This window comes from Salmo salar, chromosome 09 (genome assembly GCF_965601325.2).
Source record: "Salmo salar chromosome 09, fSalSal1, whole genome shotgun sequence".
Taxonomy (NCBI): domain Eukaryota; kingdom Metazoa; phylum Chordata; class Actinopteri; order Salmoniformes; family Salmonidae; genus Salmo; species Salmo salar.
In genome coordinates this window covers 104,898,429-104,915,253 of record NC_138299.1, presented here as the reverse complement: position 1 = coordinate 104,915,253, position 16,825 = coordinate 104,898,429, and the positions used below count along the sequence as shown (strand labels likewise).

The 16,825-nt window shown below is 36.1% G+C and overlaps 1 protein-coding gene across 1 annotated transcript in view; it reads left to right on the top strand.

The window, feature by feature from the left end:
• Positions 1 to 16,825, top strand: part of LOC106560686 (netrin receptor UNC5A) — a 246,842-nt gene that overhangs the window by 59,168 nt on the left and 170,849 nt on the right.

Genomic DNA, 16,825 nt, shown 5'->3' with positions numbered 1-16,825 from the left:
TGGCCTGATCATTCAGTAGTAACTGTAGTTATATAAGTGACAACATGTTGGTCAGTGTTTCTGTTAGCCAGATCATTCAGTAGTTATATAAGTAACAACATGTTGGTCAGTGTTTCTGTTGGCCAGATTGTATTTATATAAGTAACAACATGTTGGTCATTGTTTCTATTGGACAGATCATTCAGTAGTTACTGTAGTTATATAAGTGACAACATGTTGGCCAGTGTTTCTGTTAGCAAAATCATTCAGTAGTTATTTAAGTAACAACATGTTGGTCAGTGTTTCTGTTGGCCAGATCATTCAGTACTTACAGTAGTTATATAAGTAACAACATGTTGGTCAGTGTTTCTGTTGGCCAGATCATTCAGTAGTAACTGTAGTTATATAAGTGACAACATGTTGGTCAGTGTTTCTGTTAGCCAGATCATTCAGTAGTTATTTAAGTAACAACATGTTGGTCAGTGTTTCTGTTAGCCAGATCATTCAGTAGTTATTTAAGTAACAACATGTTGGTCAGTGTTTCTGTTGGCCAGATCATTCAGTAGTTAAAGTAGTTATATAAGTGAAAACATGTTCGTCAGTGTTTCTGTTAGCCAGATCATTCAGTAGTTATATAATTAACAACATGTTGGTTGGTCAGTGTTTCTGTTGGCCAGATCATTCAGTAGTTACTGTAGTTATATAAGTGACAACATGTTGGTCAGTGTTTCTGTTGGCCAGATCATTCAGTAGTTACTGTAGTTATGTAAGTGACAACATGTTGGTCAGTGTTTCTATTAGTCAGGTCATTCAGTAGTTAGTTATATAAGTAACAACATGTTGGTTGGTCAGTGTTTCTGTTGGCCAGATCATTCAGTAGTTACTCTAGTTATATAAGTGACAACATGTTTGTCAGTGTTTCTGTTGGCCAGATAATTCAGTAGTAACTGTAGTTATATAAGTGACAACATGTTGGTCAGTGTTTCTGTTGGCCAGATCATTCAGTAGTTACTGTAGTTATATAAGTGACAACATGTTGGTCAGTGTTTCTGTTGGCCAGATCATTCAGTAGTTACTGTAGTTATGTAAGTGACAACATGTTGGTCAGTGTTTCTATTAGTCAGGTCATTCAGTAGTTAGTTATATAAGTAACAACATGTTGGTTGGTCAGTGTTTCTGTTGGCCAGATCATTCAGTAGTTACTCTAGTTATATAAGTGACAACATGTTTGTCAGTGTTTCTGTTGGCCAGATAATTCAGTAGTAACTGTAGTTATATAAGTGACAACATGTTGGTCAGTGTTTCTGTTGGCCAGATCATTCAGTAGTTACTGTAGTTATATAAGTGACAACATGGTGGCCAGTGTTTCTGTTGGCCAGATCATTCAGTAGTAACTGTAGTTATATAAGTGACAACATGTTGGTCAGTGTTTCTGTTGGCCAGATCATTCAGTAGTTACTGTAGTTATATAAGTGACAACATGTTCGTCAGTGTTTCTGTTGGCCAGATCATTCAGTAGTTACTGTAGTTATATAAGTGACAACATGTTGGTCAGTGTTTCTGTTGGCCAGATCATTCAGTTGTTACTGTAGTTATATAAGTGACAACATGTTGGTTAGTGTTTCTGTTAGCCAGATCATTCAGTAGTAACTGTATTTATATAAGTGACAACATGTTGGTCAGTGTTTCTGTTAGCCAGATCATTCAGTAGTAACTGTAGTTATATAAGTGACAACATGTTGGTCGGTGTTTCTGTTAGCCAGATCATTCAGTAGTTATTTAAGTAACAACATGTTGGTCAGTGTTTCTGTTAGCCAGATCATTCAGTAGTTATTTAAGTAACAACATGTTGGTCAGTGTTTCTGTTGGCCAGATCATTCAGTAGTTAAAGTAGTTATATAAGTAACAACATGTTGGTCAGTGTTTCTGTTGGCCAGATCATTCAGTAGTAACTGTAGTTATATAAGTGACAACATTTTGGTCAGTGTTTCTGTTGGCAAGATCATTCAGTAGTTACTGTAGTTATATAAGTGAACACATGTTGGTTAGTGTTTCTGTTAGCCAGATCATTCAGTAGAAACTGTAGTTATATAAGTGAAAACATGTTCGTCAGTGTTTCTGTTAGCCAGATCATTCAGTAGTTATATAAGTAACAACATGTTGGTTGGTCAGTGTTTCTGTTGGCCAGATCATTCAGTAGTTACTCTAGTTATATAAGTGACAACGTTTGTCAGTGTTTCTGTTGGCCAGATCATTCAGTAGTTACTGTAGTTATATAAGTGACAACATGTTGGTCAGTGGTTCTGTTAGTCAGGTCATTCAGTAGTTAGTTATATAAGTAACAACATGTTGGTTGGTCAGTGTTTCTGTTGGCCAGATCATTCAGTAGTTACTCTAGTTATATAAGTGACAACATGTTTGTCAGTGTTTCTGTTGGCCAGATAATTCAGTAGTAACTGTAGTTATATAAGTGACAACATGTTGGTCAGTATTTCTGTTGGCCAGATCATTCAGTAGTTACTGTAGTTATATAAGTGACAACATGTTGGTCAGTGTTTCTGTTGGCCAGATCATTCAGTAGTTACTGTAGTTATATAAGTGACAACATGGTGGCCAGTGTTTCTGTTAGCCAGATAATTCAGTAGTAACTGTAGTTATATAAGTGACAACATGTTGGTCAGTGTTTCTGTTGGCCAGATCATTCAGTTATTACTGTAGTTATATAAGTGACAACATGTTGGTTAGTGTTTCTGTTAGCCAGATCATTCAGTAGTAACTGTAGTTATATAAGTGACAACATGTTGGTCAGTGTTTCTGTTAGCCAGATCATTCAGTAGTTATATAAGTAACAACATGTTGGTCAGTGTTTCTGTTGGCCAGATAATTCAGTAGTTACTGTAGTTATATAAGTGACAACATGTTGGTCAGTGGTTCTGTTAGTCAGGTCATTCAGTAGTTAGTTATATAAGTAACAACATGTTGGTTGGTCAGTGTTTCTGTTGGCCAGATCATTCAGTAGTTACTCTAGTTATATAAGTGACAACATGTTTGTCAGTGTTTCTGTTGGCCTGATCATTCAGTAGTAACTGTAGTTATATAAGTGACAACATGTTGGTCAGTGTTTCTGTTAGCCAGATCATTCAGTAGTTAAATAAGTAACAACATGTTGGTCAGTGTTTCTGTTGGCCAGATTGTAGTTATATAAGCCTTCCCTGTAGCTCAGTTGGTAGAGCATGGTGTTTGCAACGCCAGGGTTGTGGGTTCGATTCCCACGGGGGGCCAGTACGGAGAAAAAATGTAAATAAATGTATGAAATGTATGCATTCACTACTGTAAGTCGCTCTGGATAAGAGCGTCTACTAAATGACTAAAATGTAAAAATGTAAAAAAATATAAGTAACAACATGTTGGTCAGTGTTTCTATTGGACAGATCATTCAGTAGTTATATAAGTGACAACATGTTGGCCAGTGTTTCTGTTAGCAAGATCATTCAGTAGTTATTTAAGTAACAACATGTTGGTCAGTGTTTCTGTTGGCCAGATCATTCAGTAGTTACAGTAGTTATATAAGTAACAACATGTTGGTCAGTGTTTCTGTTGGCCAGATCATTCAGTAGTAACTGTAGTTATATAAGTGACAACATGTTGGTCAGTGTTTCTGTTAGCCAGATCATTCAGTAGTTATTTAAGTAACAACATGTTTGTCAGTGTTTCTGTTAGCCAGATCATTCAGTAGTTATTTAAGTAACAACATGTTGGTCAGTGTTTCTGTTGGCCAGATCATTCAGTAGTTAAAGTAGTTATATAAGTGACAACATGTTTGTCAGTGTTTCTGTTGGACTGATCATTCAGTAGTAACTGTAGTTATATAAGTGAAAACATGTTCGTCAGTGTTTCTGTTAGCCAGATCATTCAGTAGTTATATAATTAACAACATGTTGGTTGGTCAGTGTTTCTGTTGGCCAGATCATTCAGTAGTTACTGTAGTTATATAAGTGACAACATGTTGGTCAGTGTTTCTGTTGGCCAGATCATTCAGTAGTTACTGTAGTTATGTAAGTGACAACATGTTGGTCAGTGTTTCTATTAGTCAGGTCATTCAGTAGTTAGTTATATAAGTAACAACATGTTGGTTGGTCAGTGTTTCTGTTGGCCAGATCATTCAGTAGTTACTCTAGTTATATAAGTGACAACATGTTTGTCAGTGTTTCTGTTGGCCAGATAATTCAGTAGTAACTGTAGTTATATAAGTGACAACATGTTGGTCAGTGTTTCTGTTGGCCAGATCATTCAGTAGTTACTGTAGTTATATAAGTGACAACATGGTGGCCAGTGTTTCTGTTGGCCAGATCATTCAGTAGTAACTGTAGTTATATAAGTGACAACATGTTGGTCAGTGTTTCTGTTAGCCAGATCATTCAGTAGTTACTGTAGTTATATAAGTGACAACATGTTCGTCAGTGTTTCTGTTGGCCAGATCATTCAGTAGTTACTGTAGTTATATAAGTGACAACATGGTGGCCAGTGTTTCTGTTAGCCAGATCATTCAGTAGTAACTGTAGTTACATAAGTGACAACATGTTGGTCAGTGTTTCTGTTGGCCAGATCATTCAGTTGTTACTGTAGTTATATAAGTGACAACATGTTGGTTAGTGTTTCTGTTAGCCAGATCATTCAGTAGTAACTGTATTTATATAAGTGACAACATGTTGGTCAGTGTTTCTGTTAGCCAGATCATTCAGTAGTTATTTAAGTAACAACATGTTGGTCAGTGTTTCTGTTGGCCAGATCATTCAGTAGTTACAGTAGTTATATAAGTAACAACATGTTGGTCAGTGTTTCTGTTGGCCAGATCATTCAGTAGTAACTGTAGTTATATAAGTGACAACATGTTGGTCAGTGTTTCTGTTGGCCAGATCATTCAGTTGTTACTGTAGTTATATAAGTGACAACATGTTGGTTAGTGTTTCTGTTAGCCAGATCATTCAGTAGTAACTGTAGTTATATAAGTGACAACATGTTGGTCAGTGTTTCTGTTAGCCAGATCATTCAGTAGTTATTTAAGTAACAACATGTTGGTCAGTGTTTCTGTTGGCCAGATCATTCAGTAGTTAAAGTAGTTATATAAGTAACAACATGTTGGTCAGTGTTTCTGTTGGCCAGATCATTCAGTAGTAACTGTAGTTATATAAGTGACAACATTTTGGTCAGTGTTTCTGTTGGCAAGATCATTCAGTAGTTACTGTAGTTATATAAGTGACAACATGTTGGTTAGTGTTTCTGTTAGCCAGATCATTCAGTAGTAACTGTAGTTATATAAGTGAAAACATGTTCGTCAGTGTTTCTGTTAGCCAGATCATTCAGTAGTTATATAAGTAACAACATGTTGGTTGGTCAGTGTTTCTGTTGGCCAGATCATTCAGTAGTTACTCTAGTTATATATGTGACAACGTTTGTCAGTGTTTCTGTTGGCCAGATCATTCAGTAGTTACTGTAGTTATATAAGTGACAACATGTTGGTCAGTGGTTCTGTTAGTCAGGTCATTCAGTAGTTAGTTATATAAGTAACAACATGTTGGTTGGTCAGTGTTTCTGTTGGCCAGATCATTCAGTAGTTACTCTAGTTATATAAGTGACAACATGTTTGTCAGTGTTTCTGTTGGCCAGATAATTCAGTAGTAACTGTAGTTATATAAGTGACAACATGTTGGTCAGTATTTCTGTTGGCCAGATCATTCAGTAGTTACTGTAGTTATATAAGTGACAACATGTTGGTCAGTGTTTCTGTTGGCCAGATCATTCAGTAGTTACTGTAGTTATATAAGTGACAACATGGTGGCCAGTGTTTCTGTTAGGTTGGCCTGATCATTCAGTAGTAACTGTAGTTATATAAGTGAAAACATGTTGGTCAGTGTTTCTGTTGGCCAGATCATTCAGTAGTTACTGTAGTTATATAAGTGACAACATGGTGGCCAGTGTTTCTGTTAGCCAGATCATTCAGTAGTAACTGTAGTTATATAAGTGACAACATGTTGGTCAGTGTTTCTGTTGGCCAGATCATTCAGTTATTACTGTAGTTATATAAGTGACAACATGTTGGTCAGTGTTTCTGTTAGCCAGATCATTCAGTAGTTATATAAGTAACAACATGTTGGTAAGTGTTTCTGTTGGCCAGATAATTCAGTAGTTACTGTAGTTATATAAGTGACAACATGTTGGTCAGTGGTTCTGTTAGTCAGGTCATTCAGTAGTTAGTTATATAAGTAACAACATGTTGGTTGGTCAGTGTTTCTGTTGGCCAGATCATTCAGTAGTTACTCTAGTTATATAAGTGACAACATGTTTGTCAGTGTTTCTGTTGGCCTGATCATTCAGTAGTAACTGTAGTTATATAAGTGACAACATGTTGGTCAGTGTTTCTGTTAGCCAGATCATTCAGTAGTTATATAAGTAACAACATGTTGGTCAGTGTTTCTGTTGGCCAGATCATTCAGTAGTTACTGTAGTTATATATGTGACAACATGTTGGCCAGTGTTTCTGTTGGCCTGATCATTCAGTAGTAACTGTAGTTATATAAGTGACAACATGTTGGTCAGTGTTTCTGTTAGCCAGATCATTCAGTAGTTATAAAAGTAACAACATGTTGGTCAGTGTTTCTGTTGGCCAGATTGTAGTTATATAAGTAACAACATGTTGGTCAGTGTTTCTATTGGACAGATCATTCAGTAGTTACTGTAGTTATATATGTGACAACATGTTGGCCTGTGTTTCTGTTAGCCAGATCATTCAGTAGTTATTTAAGTAACAACATGTTGGTCAGTGTTTCTGTTGGCCAGATCATTCAGTAGTTACAGTAGTTATATAAGTAACAACATGTTGGTCAGTGTTTCTGTTGGCCAGATCATTCAGTAGTAACTGTAGTTATATAAGTGACAACATGTTGGTCAGTGTTTCTGTTAGCCAGATCATTCAGTAGTTATTTAAGTAACAACATGTTGGTTGGTCAGTGTTTCTGTTGGCCAGATCATTCAGTAGTTACTCTAGTTATATAAGTGACAACATGTTTGTCAGTGTTTCTGTTAGTCAGGTCATTCAGTAGTTAGTTATATAAGTAACAACATGTTGGTTGGTCAGTGTTTCTGTTGGCCAGATCATTCAGTAGTTACTCTAGTTATATAAGTGACAACATGTTTGTCAGTGTTTCTGTTGGCCTGATCATTCAGTAGTACCTGTAGTTATATAAGTGACAACATGTTGGTCAGTATTTCTGTTGGCCAGATCATTCAGTAGTTACTGTAGTTATATAAGTGACAACATGTTGGTCAGTGTTTCTGTTGGCCAGATCATTCAGTAGTTACTGTAGTTATATAAGTGACAACATGGTGGCCAGTGTTTCTGTTAGCCAGATCATTCAGTAGTAACTGTAGTTATATAAGTGACAACATGTTGGTCAGTGTTTCTGTTAGCCAGATCATTCAGTAGTTATATAAGTAACAACATGTTGGTCAGTGTTTCTGTTGGCCAGATAATTCAGTAGTTGCTGTAGTTATATAAGTGACAACATGTTGGTCAGTGCTTCTGTTAGTCAGGTCATTCAGTAGTTAGTTATATAAGTAACAACATGTTGGTTGGTCAGTGTTTCTGTTGGCCAGATCATTCAGTAGTTACTCTAGTTATATAAGTGACAACATGTTTGTCAGTGTTTCTGTTAGCCTGATCATTCAGTAGTAACTGTAGTTATATAAGTGACAACATGTTGGTCAGTGTTTCTGTTAGCCAGATCATTCAGTAGTTATATAAGTAACAACATGTTGGTCAGTGTTTCTGTTGGCCAGATTGTAGTTATATAAGTAACAACATGTTGGTCAGTGTTTCTATTGGACAGATCATTCAGTAGTTACTGTAGTTATATATGTGACAACATGTTGGCCAGTGTTTCTGTTGGCCTGATCATTCAGTAGTAACTGTAGTTATATAAGTGACAACATGTTGGTCAGTGTTTCTGTTAGCCAGATCATTCAGTAGTTATATAAGTAACAACATGTTGGTCAGTGTTTCTGTTGGCCAGATTGTAGATATATAAGTAACAACATGTTGGTCAGTGTTTCTATTGGACAGATCATTCAGTAGTTACTGTAGTTATATATGTGACAACATGTTGGCCAGTGTTTCTGTTGGCCTGATCATTCAGTAGTAACTGTAGTTATATAAGTGACAACATGTTGGTCAGTGTTTCTGTTAGCCAGATCATTCAGTAGTTATAAAAGTAACAACATGTTGGTCAGTGTTTCTGTTGGCCAGATTGTAGTTATATAAGTAACAACATGTTGGTCAGTGTTTCTATTGGACAGATCATTCAGTAGTTACTGTAGTTATATATGTGACAACATGTTGGCCTGTGTTTCTGTTAGCCAGATCATTCAGTAGTTATTTAAGTAACAACATGTTGGTCAGTGTTTCTGTTGGCCAGATCATTCAGTAGTTACAGTAGTTATATAAGTAACAACATGTTGGTCAGTGTTTCTGTTGGCCAGATCATTCAGAAGTAACTGTAGTTATATAAGTGACAACATGTTGGTCAGTGTTTCTGTTAGCCAGATCATTCAGTAGTTATTTAAGTAACAACATGTTGGTCAGTGTTTCTGTTAGCCAGATCATTCAGTAGTTATTTAAGTAACAACATGTTGGTCAGTGTTTCTGTTGGCCAGATCATTCAGTAGTTAAAGTAGTTATATAAGTAACAACATGTTGGTCAGTGTTTCTGTTAGCCAGATCATTCAGTAGTTATTTAAGTAACAACATGTTGGTCAGTGTTTCTGTTAGCCAGATCATTCAGTAGTTATTTAAGTAACAACATGTTGGTCAGTGTTTCTGTTGGCCAGATCATTCAGTAGTTAAAGTAGTTATATAAGTAACAACATGTTGGTCAGTGTTTCTGTTGGCCAGATCATTCAGTAGTAACTGTAGTTATATAAGTGACAACATTTGTGGTCAGTGTTTCTGTTGGCAAGATCATTCAGTAGTTACTGTAGTTATATAAGTGACAACATGTTGGTTAGTGTTTCTGTTAGCCAGATCATTCACTAGTAACTGTAGTTATATAAGTGAAAACATGTTCGTCAGTGTTTCTGTTAGCCAGATCATTCAGTAGTTATATAAGTAACAACATGTTGGTTGGTCAGTGTTTCTGTTGGCCAGATCATTCAGTAGTTACTCTAGTTATATAAGTGACAACATGGTGGCCAGTGTTTCTGTTGGCCAGATCATTCAGTAGTACCTGTAGTTATATAAGTGACAACATGTTGGTCAGTATTTCTGTTGGCCAGATCATTCAGTAGTTACTGTAGTTATATAAGTGACAACATGTTGGTCAGTGTTTCTGTTGGCCAGATCATTCAGTAGTTACTGTAGTTATATAAGTGACAACATGGTGGCCAGTGTTTCTGTTAGCCAGATCATTCAGTAGTAACTGTAGTTATATAAGTGACAACATGTTGGTCAGTGTTTCTGTTAGCCAGATCATTCAGTAGTTATATAAGTAACAACATGTTGGTCAGTGTTTCTGTTGGCCAGATAATTCAGTAGTTGCTGTAGTTATATAAGTGACAACATGTTGGTCAGTGCTTCTGTTAGTCAGGTCATTCAGTAGTTATATAAGTAACAACATGTTGGTCAGTGTTTCTGTTGGCCAGATTGTAGTTATATAAGTAACAACATGTTGGTCAGTGTTTCTATTGGACAGATCATTCAGTAGTTACTGTAGTTATATATGTGACAACATGTTGGCCAGTGTTTCTGTTGGCCTGATCATTCAGTAGTAACTGTAGTTATATAAGTGACAACATGTTGGTCAGTGTTTCTGTTAGCCAGATCATTCAGTAGTTATATAAGTAACAACATGTTGGTCAGTGTTTCTGTTGGCCAGATTGTAGTTATATAAGTAACAACATGTTGGTCAGTGTTTCTATTGGACAGATCATTCAGTAGTTACTGTAGTTATATATGTGACAACATGTTGGCCAGTGTTTCTGTTAGCCAGATCATTCAGTAGTTATTTAAGTAACAACATGTTGGTCAGTGTTTCTGTTGGCCAGATCATTCAGTAGTTACAGTAGTTATATAAGTAACAACATGTTGGTCAGTGTTTCTGTTGGCCAGATCATTCAGAAGTAACTGTAGTTATATAAGTGACAACATGTTGGTCAGTGTTTCTGTTAGCCAGATCATTCAGTAGTTATTTAAGTAACAACATGTTGGTCAGTGTTTCTGTTAGCCAGATCATTCAGTAGTTATTTAAGTAACAACATGTTGGTCAGTGTTTCTGTTGGCCAGATCATTCAGTAGTTAAAGTAGTTATATAAGTAACAACATGTTGGTCAGTGTTTCTGTTGGCCAGATCATTCAGTAGTAACTGTAGTTATATAAGTGACAACATTTTGGTCAGTGTTTCTGTTGGCAAGATCATTCAGTAGTTACTGTAGTTATATAAGTGACAACATGTTGGTTAGTGTTTCTGTTAGCCAGATCACTCACTAGTAACTGTAGTTATATAAGTGAAAACATGTTCGTCAGTGTTTCTGTTAGCCAGATCATTCAGTAGTTATATAAGTAACAACATGTTGGTTGGTCAGTGTTTCTGTTGGCCAGATCATTCAGTAGTTACTCTAGTTATATAAGTGACAACATGTTTGTCAGTGTTTCTGTTGGCCAGATCATTCAGTAGTACCTGTAGTTATATAAGTGACAACATGTTGGTCAGTATTTCTGTTGGCCAGATCATTCAGTAGTTACTGTAGTTATATAAGTGACAACATGTTGGTCAGTGTTTCTGTTGGCCAGATCATTCAGTAGTTACTGTAGTTATATAAGTGACAACATGTTGGTCAGTGGTTCTGTTAGTCAGGTCATTCAGTAGTTAGTTATATAAGTAACAACATGTTGGTTGGTCAGTGTTTTTTTTGGCCAGATCATTCAGTAGTTACTCTAGTTATATAAGTGACAACATGTTTGTCAGTGCTTCTGTTGGCCTGATCATTCAGTAGTAACTGTAGTTATATAAGTGAAAACATGTTCGTCAGTGTTTCTGTTAGCCAGATCATTCAGTAGTTATATAATTAACAACATGTTGGTTGGTCAGTGTTTCTGTTGGCCAGATCATTCAGTAGTTACTGTAGTTATATAAGTGACAACATGGTGGCCAGTGTTTCTGTTAGCCAGATCATTCAGTAGTAACTGTAGTTATATAGGTGACAACATGTTGGTCAGTGTTTCTGTTGGCCAGATAATTCAGTAGTTACTGTAGTTATATAAGTGACAACATGTTGGTCAGTGGTTCTGTTAGTCAGGTCATTCAGTAGTTAGTTATATAAGTAACAACATGTTGGTTGGTCAGTGTTTCTGTTGGCCAGATCATTCAGTAGTTACTCTAGTTATATAAGTGACAACATGTTTGTCAGTGTTTCTGTTGGCCAGATAAATCAGTAGTAACTGTAGTTATATAAGTGACAACATGTTGGTCAGTGTTTCTGTTGGCCAGATCATTCAGTAGTTACTGTAGTTATATAAGTGACAACATGGTGGCCAGTGTTTCTGTTGGCCAGATCATTCAGTAGTAACTGTAGTTATATAAGTGACAACATGTTGGTCAGTGTTTCTGTTGGCCAGATCATTCAGTAGTTACTGTAGTTATATAAGTGACAACATGTTCGTCAGTGTTTCTGTTGGCCAGATCATTCAGTAGTTACTGTAGTTATATAAGTGACAACATGGTGGCCAGTGTTTCTGTTAGCCAGATCATTCAGTAGTAACTGTAGTTATATAAGTGACAACATGTTGGTCAGTGTTTCTGTTGGCCAGATCATTCAGTTGTTACTGTATTTATATAAGTGACAACATGGTGGTTAGTGTTTCTGTTAGCCAGATCATTCAGTAGTAACTGTATTTATATAAGTGACAACATGTTGGTCAGTGTTTCTGTTGGCCAGATCATTCAGTAGTTACTGTAGTTATATAAGTGACAACATGTTCGTCAGTGTTTCTGTTGGCCAGATCATTCAGTAGTTACTGTAGTTATATAAGTGACAACATGGTGGCCAGTGTTTCTGTTAGCCAGATCATTCAGTAGTAACTGTAGTTATATAAGTGACAACATGTTGGTCAGTGTTTCTGTTGGCCAGATCATTCAGTTGTTACTGTAGTTATATAAGTGACAACATGTTGGTCAGTGTTTCTGTTAGCCAGATCATTCAGTAGTAACTGTATTTATATAAGTGACAACATGTTGGTCAGTGTTTCTGTTAGCCAGATCATTCAGTAGTAACTGTAGTTATATAAGTGACAACATGTTGGTCAGTGTTTCTGTTGGCCAGATCATTCAGTTGTTACTGTAGTTATATAAGTGACAACATGTTGGTTAGTATTTCTGTTAGCCAGATCATTCAGTAGTAACTGTATTTATATAAGTGACAACATGTTGGTCAGTGTTTCTGTTAGCCAGATCATTCAGTAGTTATTTAAGTAACAACATGTTGGTCAGTGTTTCTGTTGGCCAGATCATTCAGTAGTTACAGTAGTTATATAAGTAACAACATGTTGGTCAGTGTTTCTGTTGGCCAGATCATTCAGTAGTAACTGTAGTTATATAAGTGACAACATGTTGGTCAGTGTTTCTGTTGGCCAGATCATTCAGTTGTTACTGTAGTTATATAAGTGACAACATGTTGGTTAGTGTTTCTGTTAGCCAGATCATTCAGTAGTAACTGTAGTTATATAAGTGACAACATGTTGGTCAGTGTTTCTGTTAGCCAGATCATTCAGTAGTTATTTAAGTAACAACATGTTGGTCAGTGTTTCTGTTGGCCAGATCATTCAGTAGTTACAGTATTTATATAAGTAACAACATGTTGGTCAGTGTTTCTGTTGGCCAGATCATTCAGTAGTTAAAGTAGTTATATAAGTAACAACATGTTGGTCAGTGTTTCTGTTGGCCAGATCATTCAGTAGTAACTGTAGTTATATAAGTGACAACATTTTGGTCAGTGTTTCTGTTGGCAAGATCAATCAGTAGTTACTGTAGTTATATAAGTGACAACATGTTGGTCAGTGTTTCTGTTAGCCAGATCATTCAGTAGTTATTTAAGTAACAACATGTGGGTCAGTGTTTCTGTTGGCCAGATCATTCAGTAGTTACAGTATTTATATAAGTAACAACATGTTGGTCAGTGTTTCTGTTGGCCAGATCATTCAGTAGTTAAAGTAGTTATATAAGTAACAACATGTTGGTCAGTGTTTCTGTTGGCCAGATCATTCAGTAGTAACTGTAGTTATATAAGTGACAACATGTTGGTTAGTGTTTCTGTTAGCCAGATCATTCAGTAGTAACTGTAGTTATATAAGTGAAAACATGTTCGTCAGTGTTTCTGTTAGCCAGATCATTCAGTAGTTATATAAGTAACAACATGTTGGTTGGTCAGTGTTTCTGTTGGCCAGATCATTCAGTAGTTACTCTAGTTATATAAGTGACAACATGTTTGTCAGTGTTTCTGTTGGCCTGATCATTCAGTAGTAACTGTAGTTATATAAGTGACAACATGTTGGTCAGTGTTTCTGTTAGCCAGATCATTCAGTAGTTATTTAAGTAACAACATGTTGGTCAGTGTTTCTGTTGGCCAGATTGTAGTTATATAAGTAACAACATGTTGGTCAGTGTTTCTATTGGACAGATCATTCAGTAGTTACTGTAGTTATATAAGTGACAACATGTTGGCCAGTGTTTCTGTTAGCCAGATCATTCAGTAGTAGCTGTAGTTATATAAGTGACAACATGTAGGTCAGTGTTTTTGTTAGCCAGATCATTCAGTAGTTATTTAAGTAACAACATGTTGGTCAGTGTTTCTGTTGTCCAGATCATTCAGTAGTTACAGTAGTTATATAAGTGACAACATGTTTGTCAGTGTTTCTGTTAGCCAGATCATTCAGTAGTTACTGTAGTTATATAAGTGACAACATGTTGGTCAGTGGTTCTGTTAGTCAGGTCATTCAGTAGTTAGTTATATAAGTAACAACATGTTGGTTGGTCAGTGTTTTTTTTGGCCAGATCATTCAGTAGTTACTCTAGTTATATAAGTGACAACATGTTTGTCAGTGTTTCTGTTGGCCTGATCATTCAGTAGTAACTGTAGTTATATAAGTGAAAACATGTTCGTCAGTGTTTCTGTTAGCCAGATCATTCAGTAGTTATATAATTAACAACATGTTGGTTGGTCAGTGTTTCTGTTGGCCAGATCATTCAGTAGTTACTGTAGTTATATAAGTGACAACATGGTGGCCAGTGTTTCTGTTAGCCAGATCATTCAGTAGTCACTGTAGTTATATAGGTGACAACATGTTGGTCAGTGTTTCTGTTGGCCAGATAATTCAGTAGTTACTGTAGTTATATAAGTGACAACATGTTGGTCAGTGGTTCTGTTAGTCAGGTCATTCAGTAGTTAGTTATATAAGTAACAACATGTTGGTTGGTCAGTGTTTCTGTTGGCCAGATCATTCAGTAGTTACTCTAGTTATATAAGTGACAACATGTTTGTCAGTGTTTCTGTTGGCCAGATAAATCAGTAGTAACTGTAGTTATATAAGTGACAACATGTTGGTCAGTGTTTCTGTTGGCCAGATCATTCAGTAGTTACTGTAGTTATATAAGTGACAACATGGTGGCCAGTGTTTCTGTTGGCCAGATCATTCAGTAGTAACTGTAGTTATATAAGTGACAACATGTTGGTCAGTGTTTCTGTTGGCCAGATCATTCAGTAGTTACTGTAGTTATATAAGTGACAACATGTTCGTCAGTGTTTCTGTTGGCCAGATCATTCAGTAGTTACTGTAGTTATATAAGTGACAACATGGTGGCCAGTGTTTCTGTTAGCCAGATCATTCAGTAGTAACTGTAGTTATATAGGTGACAACATGTTGGTCAGTGTTTCTGTTGGCCAGATAATTCAGTAGTTACTGTAGTTATATAAGTGACAACATGTTGGTCAGTGGTTCTGTTAGTCAGGTCATTCAGTAGTTAGTTATATAAGTAACAACATGTTGGTTGGTCAGTGTTTCTGTTGGCCAGATCATTCAGTAGTTACTCTAGTTATATAAGTGACAACATGTTTGTCAGTGTTTCTGTTGGCCAGATAAATCAGTAGTAACTGTAGTTATATAAGTGACAACATGTTGGTCAGTGTTTCTGTTGGCCAGATCATTCAGTAGTTACTGTAGTTATATAAGTGACAACATGGTGGCCAGTGTTTCTGTTGGCCAGATCATTCAGTAGTAACTGTAGTTATATAAGTGACAACATGTTGGTCAGTGTTTCTGTTGGCCAGATCATTCAGTAGTTACTGCTAGTTATATAAGTGACAACATGTTGGTCAGTGTTTCTGTTGGCCAGATCATTCAGTTGTTACTGTAGTTATATAAGTGACAACATGTTGGTTAGTGTTTCTGTTAGCCAGATCATTCAGTAGTAACAGTATTTATATAAGTGACAACATGTTGGTTAGTATTTCTGTTAGCCAGATCATTCAGTAGTAACTGTATTTATATAAGTGACAACATGTTGGTCAGTGTTTCTGTTAGCCAGATCATTCAGTAGTTATTTAAGTAACAACATGTTGGTCAGTGTTTCTGTTGGCCAGATCATTCAGTAGTTACAGTAGTTATATAAGTAACAACATGTTGGTCAGTGTTTCTGTTGGCCAGATCATTCAGTAGTAACTGTAGTTATATAAGTGACAACATGTTGGTTAGTGTTTCTGTTAGCCAGATCATTCAGTAGTAACTGTAGTTATATAAGTGACAACATGTTGGTCAGTGTTTCTGTTAGCCAGATCATTCAGTAGTTATTTAAGTAACAACATGTTGGTCAGTGTTTCTGTTGGCCAGATCATTCAGTAGTTACAGTATTTATATAAGTAACAACATGTTGGTCAGTGTTTCTGTTGGCCAGATCATTCAGTAGTTAAAGTAGTTATATAAGTAACAACATGTTGGTCAGTGTTTCTGTTGGCCAGATCATTCAGTAGTAACTGTAGTTATATAAGTGACAACATTTTGGTCAGTGTTTCTGTTGGCAAGATCAATCAGTAGTTACTGTAGTTATATAAGTGACAACATGTTGGTCAGTGTTTCTGTTAGCCAGATCATTCAGTAGTTATTTAAGTAACAACATGTGGGTCAGTGTTTCTGTTGGCCAGATCATTCAGTAGTTACAGTATTTATATAAGTAACAACATGTTGGTCAGTGTTTCTGTTGGCCAGATCATTCAGTAGTTAAAGTAGTTATATAAGTAACAACATGTTGGTCAGTGTTTCTGTTGGCCAGATCATTCAGTAGTAACTGTAGTTATATAAGTGACAACATGTTGGTTAGTGTTTCTGTTAGCCAGATCATTCAGTAGTAACTGTAGTTATATAAGTGAAAACATGTTCGTCAGTGTTTCTGTTAGCCAGATCATTCAGTAGTTATATAAGTAACAACATGTTGGTTGGTCAGTGTTTCTGTTGGCCAGATCATTCAGTAGTTACTCTAGTTATATAAGTGACAACATGTTTGTCAGTGTTTCTGTTGGCCTGATCATTCAGTAGTAACTGTAGTTATATAAGTGACAACATGTTGGTCAGTGTTTCTGTTAGCCAGATCATTCAGTAGTTATTTAAGTAACAACATGTTGGTCAGTGTTTCTGTTGGCCAGATTGTAGTTATATAAGTAACAACATGTTGGTCAGTGTTTCTATTGGACAGATCATTCAGTAGTTACTGTAGTTATATAAGTGACAACATGTTGGCCAGTGTTTCTGTTA